The following is a 10,610-nucleotide window of genomic DNA, read 5'->3' on the forward strand; positions in this document are numbered from 1 at the left end:
AGAACACTTACTACATGTATGAATGATGGGTAACGGGTGGCCACCAAAGCTTGAATGGATAGTCTGGGACTACATGTATGAGTGGTGGGTAACGAGTGATCACCAACTAATTGGGGGCCGATTTAGCCGTAGGGAAAGGGTATCACTTGGGTTTCAGTAAAGGCATGGGTTGTTGGCAGTATTGTAGTGTACATGGAATGTCGTTGGAAATGGAAAAGGTGTTGAGAGCGCTGAAGTCCACTCTAGGATTGAATAAAGGCAGAGAGAGCAAGGAGTGGAGGAGACGGGGTGAGAAGCTGTACAGAGAATGGACAGAAGGTGGGGCTATTGCATCTCCTACTGGTCTGCTTGCTGGGGAGAATGAAGATTTGTGTGTGTCTGGTGTAAATTGAAGTTTACGGGCGTAAATGAAGATTTGTGGAGCTGGTACCGGTGAGAATGTTGAAAAAGTCGCAGGCTTGCTGATGAGAGTTATATCATAGAATATTGGGGGGTGTGCATGACTGTTGGAAAAGGTGTTCAACTCTATTAATGTAAAATTCTGTGTGTAGAGTTATATTATGAGGTTTGAACTATACTAATATTGTGGAATTACATAATCAACATCTGAACATACTTACGTTAAACATTAATTGAGCCACTGAGTAATAGATAAGATATACACTAGGTACGGGGCGATGGGTGTGGTCGATGTAAGACGGGAGTGGTGTTCTAACCAAGTGCTGAGAAATAAGGTAGATTTATTTTGTTATTTTAATTAATTTACACAAGTACTTCCCGGTTATTGATTTTGGTTTGATTGTTCAGATAACACCACTGAAATTAAACAGGAGGTTAAGGTATACTAACATTAGAATCTGTTTTCATTATGGGGAACAATGGAAGGCCCGCAGAGGTGATTGCAGGCTGAGGTTTTTATGTTAAAGGGACAGTGCACGTTTATCACAGTTGTTTGTGTGTCTAATGGCTGGGTATCTAAGAAGTATTTTTGGGGAGACAATTTGGAGAAACACGAATAAAACATGAAACACCGAGAAAAATTATTTGAGTTTGAGGGGATTATCATAATTATTAGGTTTTGTTTTTGTAGTAAACGTTTGGGTTAAGGGGATTTTCACGTTCCCAGAGACATGGTATTTTACAGATAGGGGAAAAGGCAGACGGAGGGGCCCTCCGCCCGCACTGCAGAGACCTTGAAAGTTGGAGAGAGCAGAGGAGAGGTTTTGGAAGGGGGGGGGGGGGCAGGACAGGCAAAGATAACAGTTGCTGAGTGGAGACAGGGGAGAGAGTTGGACATGTGGAAAATGATGGGGGCGCTCCTTCATGATGATGTCAGACATAAGGATAATATACTAATCTTACCTAAGTCATGATTTAGAGTAGGTAAGGTTGTTACCTGGGCAGAGCCAGGTATCAAAAGGGGGATGGGTAAATGTGGTCTAGGATAGGATGGGGCCGATTGGATAAGAAACTAATAATTAAAAAAAAAAAAAAATGTAAGCTAACAATTGGGCATAGAAGTTAAAGATATAATCAGATAAAACATATGAGAAATCGTTTGTTAACCAAGCCTGTATGTCCAGGATTTTATGCATTACAGGTGAACTACAGGTGAAGTCACTCAATCCAGTCCCAGAGGCTTGGGGACCATAGATGACCCCTGGTGACAGCTAGCTGAAAGAGCTACCCAGATTCATATCGCACGGCGGAAGGGTAAGACACTTTTTCACTGTCGGACATTAAAACAGTGTTCGAGAGAAGAACTGGAATTAACAGAATTCCGGGGGCCAACTCTCGAATGAAGTAACCCTACCTGTCCTATCACCCCTGTTTTTGTTCATAGAAGTGAAGATGTGTCTGGCTCTGGCTAAGTGATGTGTATTTTGTTCCAAAATAAGCATAAGAGATCCCTAGATCTGGGTATTTGTAAGTCGCTCTGGATAAGAGTGTCTACTAAATGACTTAAATGTAAATGTAAATGTAGACAAGAAGTTAGAGTAGAGATTACATGATAACCGACTTCGGACAGTTCTAGGATTGGAGAAGAGGGTATCCTTATAGCATGGGGGATCCCACAAGGGTGGATAGGTTTTCCATGATATGGGGAAACCTGGGAGCAATGTTGAACTTTGTAAAGGTGATGAAATCCTACTAACCATCAAAACTATTAAGCTCTCTGATGCAGGAACTCACACCTCGGACTACAAAGGACGAGGACAGACATGATGGGTGTGTTTTCTATTAAGGTACTGCCAAGACCAGAGGTAACCGGACACACTCCTCTACCACCACTGTGTTAAAAATACCATTCAGGTAATTAATGTTAGAGACTATTCGGCTATTGATCAATTAGGAACTGAGACTGGTTTTGATAGTAGGGACAATTTGTGGCTGTCTTATATGAGGTACACAGCTAAAACCCTGAGAGGAAAGGACTGCATTATTTGTAGTCATGCTAGACCTGTTCTGGCTACACACCCATTTGCTGTAGGAGAAGGAGAGGGGTGGTTGTGTATTCTGAGAAGTTTTTACCAGGTTAAGCCCAATTCAACCCTCTGTTCCTCTTTGAGCCTTGTGTTTCCTGCAGTACCTCCTCATCGGGCCTCTTGGGGTGTTGAGGCATATGGGGGCAATTAAGAGTGCATCACGGGTACAGGTAATGGCATTGATTATGGGGGATTGCCTGAAGCTGATTGCAGTAGTAACATAACCATTAATTTCACTTGGCCAGTTACAGGCTGATGTGAGGTGGATGAGTGGAGCCAAAAGTGCTGAGACCCATTCTTAGAGGAGAATGGCAAGGTATGTGTGCTCTGACCAGTTTGATAATTCCACTGACCATTGTTGATGTTACTGCTGAACAGCTGTTGGGTTCTGTATCCAAGGGACCTGAAAACATTCCATCCCATGGGAGACATAGACGTAGCGCTCCATGGACAGAGAATGTAGTTGACATAAACACTAACCTGTTGGGTGTGCCAGTGGGGGTTCCTCATGAGTTTCAGGCCTTGGGTAGGAATGATGGACTCTGGCACTTACTACCTACTATGGGTCCAGCCATGGTGGATGCTAGACAGACTGCATGGATTAATTATGTCTACTATAATCAACTCCCGTGATGCACTCACTGGTATGTCTGAACAGCTTGAGGCCACATTTGGGGTTTCCAGACAGAATAGACTTGCCTTGGATATGCTTCTTGCCAGTCAGGGGACGTTTGCAAGATGTTCGGTAAACAATGTTGCACGTATATTCCTAATAATACCAGTCCAGATGATATCTAGGGCGGGCTTGATGCACTATCTGATAAGATGAGGTCCACAGGGGGGGTGGAGGAGTCTGTTCTCTTGGCCTGGTTTGGTAAGTACACTGATATGATGGTTACTGGATTTCTGACCCTAATTCTTGTATTATTTGTTATTGATGTGATGTGCTGCTTGCATCATACCGTGTTCTAAGAAATATGTTACAGATATGGTGAAGGCTTCAGGCATGTTGCCTTTGCTTGATGCTCCAGTTGGAGATGCCGATACGGAAGCATGCTTTCAGGAGAGGATGGGACTGACTGAGGATGACCCATGGTATGCTGTGGGTGAGGTAGTAGAATAATTTTACACCACCACAGTTCCTTGTTATAAATTTTTATGATAGGTTTTCTTTCCAGTATGTTTGTTCTCCCTGTTGTAAAGGTTTAGAGTCCCTGGGTGGCAAGGAGCCCACCTGGTACAGGATAGGAGTAGCTGAGAGGACCAGATGGTTTCTAATAATTCTTTCCTCTGTTTTCCATGACCAAAGTTTTATCCTACATCTTACATGTCAATAACAATAAAGTTTTATCCTGTTTTTGATAAGTGACACCCTTGTGGGTGACAAAAGGGGGAAACGCATATAACAATAGACATATATCACTTGTTATTAATAATAAACTTTGTATTATTTTCATGAAATGCTATGACTGCTGAAATAAAGGATAATGAGTGTCAAAAGGGGGACTTAAATTTCACACCCTTGGGGTTATTTTACATTATAGCCATTACCATATATATGATTGAATATTATCTGCTGTTGCCTTGGGTGGATGTGTGTATGTGTTATGTTCTCTAGCTGATTTGAAACATTGTTAAAAGTATCAGGGCCATGGAACTTTCTCATGCTGGGAAAATACAGAAGGGAGGGCACATTCAGAGCGTGGGGTTGCGAGAACAAGCGGTCTTTTGTTAGATAACAGGAGCCAGGCGCGAGATAACGGTATGGAGCATGAGACCCATCTTTCAGCTTATGTCGTGTCCCATCTGGGATGGGAAGAGGGGGCAATTATGGTCTTTGTGGGCCATTTCTGTATAGACTTACCTAGTTGCTTGGAGTAATGTATCTGGACTATATCACATCTCTTAGGAGATGTGAAGAGAGGGTATCACAACTTTTTCCTGCTGGAAAAGGTTGGCTTATGTGGACAAACATTTTACTTATAGCTTAGAGCTGTTGTTCTCCGTAATTGTTAAATGAGGGTTGTAAGTTCCTAGGTGGCTGGTAGCCAACTTAGTACATAGTGGGATTGAGTGGAGAACTTGGTGGTAATACATATACATCCATTTCTTTTTAATGTTGTGCCTTTTTCATAGCCCCTTTGGGAAAAGTTTTCTTTTGTATCAGAATCTAGTTAGGTTGTGTCACGTCTCTGGGGAGACGTGAAGAGAGGGATTTGTAGAGGACTGCTAATTCCTATGTAGGTGACATTACATTACTATTAATTCCTATGTAGGTGACACTACATTACTATTAATTATGTAGGTGACATTACACTACTATAGCTGAGACAACGTATTTTCATAGTAAAACAGGTCGGGCCCCATACAGGATATTTCTCACACACACACTCACTGTAATCATCCAGAACACTGTCACAACAGGATACTCCTAGCCACAGGTGCTAGCCGGCAGTTCGGCCACAACTCCCCTGAAGATAGGGACGCACATACAGTACACACATAGCTGCCGAGGACACCCAGATAAGACACCCACAGATTGGCAGAAAGCCTAGACTTAGTGACTGAAGATAGCGCACACACCAGATCTCCTTTTCAGCTGAACATGGTGTGACGACCAAGAACAGGCATGGCAGGATTCTACGATGACGGACAGACAACAGAGCCAATGCCGGATGACTACACCCCAGCCTGATCCAATCCGAAGATCCGATCTCCTAGAAATCAACCTACTTTCTGTTCTGTATATGAAGCTTGTACCCACTGTTAGCAAGTGCCTTTTTGCTAGTCTCTGATGAGCTAACAGAGGGGCCCGTATATACGCTGTACCAGATATCTCCACTCTGAAATAAACCTGTCGCTTGTCGTACAATCTACCACCTTGTCTGCATCGATCCTTGACCGACTCACCCTTTATCATATCCCATTATCAACAGTCCCCCGCAACACAACACCGCTCTCAACTATCTTATTCACCTTTTCAATTGAATCTAAGAATATCACTACAGCGCTATTCATCCTTGAGGCTGATTTGATGCTATCATACCCAATGATAGCACCCACAGCCAAGCTACATTCTTCCACTGAACACCCGGCCGCAGCAGGAATCTTTACTCCATGCCTCCGACTAAGTTTTTCAAACTCTACATTTCCGCGAGTGGCCATTGCAACCAGCCCCACCCGCTGGTTGTGCCCTCGCGAAAAACCAACCTCAAAGATCCCACAACCCTATACGTGCTTAGTGATAGTTTAAACAAGATACCCTTAAAACAACTAAACTAATCAATATATATATATACATACCAAAACCCGATAGAGTGAAAAGAAATTCCATTCGCTCTCACACTCACTCGACTCACTCCCAGCATGCACTCCGACGAGAGAGAGTATCATCTTGGAGAGAGGACTGAAACTCTCCAACAGAAACTAACTTTTCAACAGCGATCAAGACAACACACTGAGCGTAAATATATATATTGATTGCAATTGTTCCCGAATGAGTGAGCGTTCATGTGCAAAGGATTAGCATTTCAATTGTTATAATTATCAACTTTGTAGTGTCTCATCTCAGTTGACACCCACTTCCCCTGTTGTCCACCAAGCCGCGATACCGGTTTATCCCACTAGGGAAACTCCGTTATCATTTCCTAGTAACTATCTACTGTTTGTTTATGCATTTCTGTGAATTACTTAGTTAGTAATAAACGATTTAGGACAATTGATGTATGCATGACTCATAGTGAAGACTGGGTTCATGCAGATAACCAACCATTTACAATGTTTGGAATGAGACTAACGTGAGGTAAAGTAAATAATTCATTAATTCGAAGAGTAATTGATCAGATATAAAATATCTGAAAGGTTATATTAGGAAATTATAATTTTATAATCTGAATATTTTCCTTAGTGCCCCGAATTCCTAGTTAATTACAGTTACATGATTAATCAGTTTGATCGCGTAATATTAATTTCAGAGAATCTTTGATAAAAACTAAAAGTCTTCATTTAATGGATAGTAAAGACACGACAAAACACAACCATCCACAAACAGAACAGAGAAACAAGCCCGCACAAAAGCAGGTGGGCATAGAAGACTTAAATAGCCCTGAACCAAACCCCAAATGAGAAACAGGTGAAACCTGTGAATCCTCCGACACCGGCCTCAAGGGCGACCCGGAGGGCGAGGCGCAGGGCGATTCGGATGGAGGCGATGGAAATTCCTCAGCAGTGATGGATCCAAGATGTCCTCCACCGGTACCCAGCACCTCTCCTCCGGACCGTACCCCTCCCAGTCTACGAGGTACTGTAGGCCCCTCACCCGGCGTCTAGAGTCCAGAATGGAACGTACTGTGTAGGGTAACCCCTTGATGTCCGGCGGGGGGGCGGAGAGACCTCCGGCACCTCACCTTCCTGCAGGGGACCAGCTACCACTGCGGTGGCGGTCAGCGCTCCTCTTCTGCTGCCCACCAGCTTGTTTGAGTGATTCCTGGACGGCTCCCCAGGTCTCCTTTGAGCGCTGCACCCATTCCTCCACCGCAGGAGCTTCGGTCTGGCTCTGATGCCACCGTGCCAGGACCGGCTGGTAGCCCAACATGCACTGAAAAGGCGACATGTTCGTGAAGGAGTGGTGGAGTGAGTTCTGAGCCACCTCCGCCCATGGGACGTACCTCGTCCATTCTCCTGGCCGGTCCTGGCAATACAACCGCAGAAACCTACCCACATCCTGGTTCACTCTCTCCACCTGCCCATTACTCTCAGGGTGAAAACCAGAGGTCAGGCTGACCGAGACCCCCAGACGTTCCATAAACGCCCTCCAAACTCGGGACTTGAACTGGGGACCCCGATGTCCAGAAACGATGTCCTCAGGCACCCCGTAGTGCCGGAAGATGTGGGTAAACAGGGCCTCCGCAGTCTGTAGGTCTGTAGGGAGACCGGGCAACGGGAGGAGACGGCAGGACTTAGAAAACCGATCCACAACGAACAGGATCGTAGTGTTCCTCTGAGACAGGAGAAGGTCGGTGAGAATATCCACCGACAGATGAGACCACGGCCATTGTGGAACGGGGAGGGGCTGTAACTGCCTCTTAGGCAGGTGTCTAGGAGCCTTACTCTGAGCGCACACAGAACAGGAGGAGACATAAAACCCCACGTCCTTAGCTAAGGTGGGCCACCAGTACTTCCCTCTAAGACCCCGAACTGTCCTCTCAATACCCAGATGACCCGAAGAGGGTAGCGTATGAACCCACTGAATCAATTGGTCATGAACACCAAGTGGCACGTACTGAAGACCCGCTGGACACTGTGGGGGTGCAGGTTCAAACCGTAACGCCCGCTTGATGTCCGCGTCCACCTCCCATACCACCGGTGCCACCAGACATGAAGCTGGAAGGATGGGAGTAGGATCGATGGACTGCTCCTTGGTGTCATAGAGACGGGACAGCGCGTCAGCCTTCGTGTTAAGGGAACCTGGTCTAAAGGAGATGGTGAACCTAAATCTGGTGAAAAACATGGCCCACTTTGCCTGACGAGGATTCAGTCTCCTCGCTGCCCGGATATACTCCAGATTACGGTGGTCAGTCCAGATGAGGAAAGGGTGCTTGGCCCCCTCAAGCCAATGTCTCCACACCTTCAGAGCTTTTACCACAGCTAACAACTCCCGGTCCCCCACGTCATAGTTTCGCTCCGCCGGACCGAGCTTCTTCAAAAAGAAAGCGCAGGGGCGGAGCTTCGGTGGCATGCCCGAGCCCTGTGATAGCACGGCTCCACCCCCGCCTCGGACGCGTCCACCTCCACTATGAACGCCAAAGAGGGGTCCGGATGAGCCAGCACGGGAGCGTCGGTAAACAGCGCATTCAGACGACTAAAAGCTCTGTCCGCCTCTGCTGACCACCGTAAACACGCCGGCCCGCCCTTCAGCAGTGAGGTAATGGGAGCCGATATATCATCGATATACACCACCACACCCTGCCCATGCAGGTCCCTGAGAATCTCGTCTACGAAGGTTTGAAAGACGGCTGGAGCATTCTTCAACCCATACGGCATGACGAGGTACTCATAATGGCCAGATGTGGTACTAAACGTGGTTTTCCACTCATCTCCCCCCCGGATACACACCAAATTATACGCGCTCCTGAGGTCCAGTTTTGTGAAAACGCGTGCCCTGTGAAATGATTCTACCACCCTAGCGATGAGAGGGAGCGGGTAACTAAACCCCACTCTCATGGAATTTAGACCTCTATAATCAATGCACGGACGCAGACCTCCCTCCTTCTTTTTCACAAAAAAGAAATTCGAGGAGACGGGTGACATGGAGGGCCGAATGTACCCCTGTCCCAGAGATTCAATCTCCATAGCCACTGTATCCTCCTGTGACAACGGGTACACATGACTCCTGGGAAGTGCTGCGTTTACCTGGAGGTTTATCGCGCAATCCCCTCGTCGATGAGGTGGTAATTGGGTCCGCGATCCATAAAGTTCCCAGCTGCGCCTGAAACGACTAGCGCCTTATGCTGGAGAGAGGGAGAAAACTCAGGGAAAGAGATAGGTAAAAACATGTGACCAACAGGGAGCTGTGAGTGAGTCTGGTGCTGACTCACCTGGGGTGACAGGGAAGTGCTCTGCTTGCCCTCTCGACTCACAGTCGAGCTCCTCCAGCACCGGTCGGTAGTGTGTCCTCTCCAACCACAGCTGGTGCAGGAGGAGCCTCCTCCTCCGGTTCCCCTCGATACGGCCCCCCCTAACTCCATAGGTATTGGAGCGGGAGGGCCAGGAGGTGGGACTAACAGGGCCCGTTCTGGACGCCCATGGGCAGCTAGTAGGTTGTCCAGTTGGATCGACATGTCTATGAGCTCGTCGAGGGAGAGTGTGGCGTCCCGACAAGCTAGCTCCCTGCGGACGTCTTCCCGGAGGCTACACTGGTAGTGGTCCATCAGGGCTCTGTTGTTCCACCCCTCTCCAGCGGCCAAGGTCCGAAACTCCAGCGCAAAGTCCTGTGTGCGCTCCTCGTCTCCTGCCTAAAGTGGAACAGCCATTCACCCGTCGCTCGGCCCTCTGGTGGGTGGTCGAACATGACCTGGAACTGGCGGGTGAACTCTGGGTAGTGGTCCCTTGCGGAGTCTGGACTATTCCACACCGCGTTGGCCCACTCCAGGTCTCTGTCAGACAGGAGACGAGGATGCTCATGCTCTCCTCACCAGAGGGAGTCGGGTGAACTGTAGCCAGGTATGGCTCAAGCTGGAGCAAGAATCCCTTGCGCCCAGACGCCGCTCCATCGTACTCCCTTGGGGGCGCGAGACGAAGAGCGCTGGATCCGGACACCGCCGGAGGAGTAGGTTGAGCAGACGGAGGAGGAACTGGAGGCGAGGTAGGGAGACCACTCCTCTCCCATCGGTCCATTCTCTCCATCATCTGGTCCATCGCTGACCCGATTCTATGGAGGATGGCCGTGTGATGGAGGACACGCTCCTCCATAGATGGGAGAGGGGGTGCAGCTGCTCCTGCTGACTCCATGCTAATGGTGCGGGCTTCTGTCACAGAGCTAGGAGTGGTGGGTGCGGAGTCAGGTGCAGAGAGCAGAGGTTTAGAGAAACCGTATTTATTCTGGTAAGACAGGTCACGCCTAAAATAACAGGCGAAATAATGACCGACCAAACAGGACACCAAACAGTCCGAAAAAATAACAAACACAACCATCCACAAACAGAACAGAGAAACAAGCCCGCACAAAAGCAGATGGGCATAGAAGGCTTAAATAGCCCTGAACCAAACCCCAAACGAGAAACAGGTGAAACCAATACAGCTAGTAGACCGGTTACGACGACCGCCGAGCGCCGCCCGAACAGGAAGAGGAGCCGGGAAGTGTGACAAGACATGGCAAGGATTGTAATAAAAAAAATACGTAGAAAAGCAATAAAATAAGATTGTTAAAGAAATAAACTACAACTACACTATAACATTCTAGATGGGGAATGTTGGAAAATAATTAGTTTTAGACTTTCAATTTATAGTATTTCGTAAATTGATAAGACAGCATTAGAAGAAAGGATAATTAGCTAAATAATAACTGGAACACAAAATTATTCAATCAACATGGTAAAACACAGAGGACATAGAAGGCACAGTATG

At 47.1% G+C, this 10,610-nt stretch overlaps 1 protein-coding gene and 1 long non-coding RNA gene across 2 annotated transcripts in view; one reads left to right on the forward strand and one right to left on the reverse strand.

The window, feature by feature from the left end:
- LOC115141802 (polypeptide N-acetylgalactosaminyltransferase 17-like) overlaps positions 1-5,832 on the reverse strand; it is a 28,438-nt gene extending 22,606 nt beyond the window's left edge. Inside the window, exon 1 of the mRNA XM_029681007.2 lies at positions 5,790-5,832. The gene's annotated coding sequence lies outside the window, so the exon portion shown is untranslated. The remainder of the gene's footprint in view (positions 1-5,789) is intronic.
- Positions 1,976-5,363, forward strand: LOC135559686 (uncharacterized). The gene is made up of 2 exons (XR_010458526.1): positions 1,976-4,730; positions 4,792-5,363. It is a non-coding gene; the product is annotated as an uncharacterized LOC135559686 (long non-coding RNA).
- Positions 5,833-10,610: the final 4,778 nt, after the last annotated feature.

This window comes from Oncorhynchus nerka, linkage group LG14 (assembly GCF_034236695.1).
Source record: "Oncorhynchus nerka isolate Pitt River linkage group LG14, Oner_Uvic_2.0, whole genome shotgun sequence".
NCBI lineage: Eukaryota > Metazoa > Chordata > Actinopteri > Salmoniformes > Salmonidae > Oncorhynchus > Oncorhynchus nerka.